Consider the following 860-nt stretch of genomic DNA (forward strand, 5'->3'; position numbering starts at 1 on the left):
TCTATACTCTATACTTTTGAGCCTTCATTTGTGACATATCAACATGGGACGAGAGAGAAACGAGGAAGAGTGTGGATCGCTGGAGCCGAAGACAAAGAAACACAAGACCAGGTCAGGCAACGCCAAGACCAAGCCCTGGAACACGCCAGCAAGGAGTATCCAAGAGTTCGAGGAGATCATTGAGGACCACACGGATGCCGAAAAGACCAAGGTATGCAGTCTCAAAGTTCGTACATCATCAGACCGTATACCGATGTGGATCGAAGCCAACAAAGCTTATTTCAAAGCTTATTTCGCTCGAAAGTAATACTGGGTATAAGTTCACTTGGAAAAACAAAGATATGCAGCTAGCAGTCACAGATCCATCTAAACGCGGAGACAACATGAAACTCCTTACCATCCACTTCTATGACACTGGGACTATTCTGCTACATGGAAAGGGATCGAAGTGGTACGCGGAAAGTATTTTCCCAAACGTGAAAGCAGCTGCAAACAAATCAGTCTGTCAGTCCCTAGGACAAGATGGCGGACATGACAATGACCAAGCGACACATGCAAACACTGAGACAATAGACAACAACCATGAGACAATGGACAGCTCTGGCAGCGAGATGGCGGCCGCCATGACGGTCACCGACAACCAGGAACACAATGCCGACCCAAGCCAGCCTACAACTCCCAAGTTTGCAACAGCAGATCCAGCAAAGGAAAGGAAAACAAGACAGACTACACAACACCAAAGTCTGTGACGTCTCCTACCATCCGCAAGGTACTTGGTGGTCTTGAGAACATTATCCTGAGTCCATTTACGAAAGGAAAGGATAAGGAGGAAAGACAACGCTCTGGTCGATCGCGGCGCG

General features: G+C 47.8%; 1 pseudogene; it reads left to right on the forward strand.

Moving 5' to 3' along the window:
* LOC109470443 lies at positions 1-854 on the forward strand (annotated as a pseudogene).
* The last annotated feature ends 6 nt before the right edge of the window (positions 855-860 follow it).

This window comes from Branchiostoma belcheri, unplaced genomic scaffold, assembly GCF_001625305.1.
Source record: "Branchiostoma belcheri isolate BF01 breed outbred unplaced genomic scaffold, Haploidv18h27 scaffold225, whole genome shotgun sequence".
Lineage (NCBI taxonomy): Eukaryota > Metazoa > Chordata > Leptocardii > Amphioxiformes > Branchiostomatidae > Branchiostoma > Branchiostoma belcheri.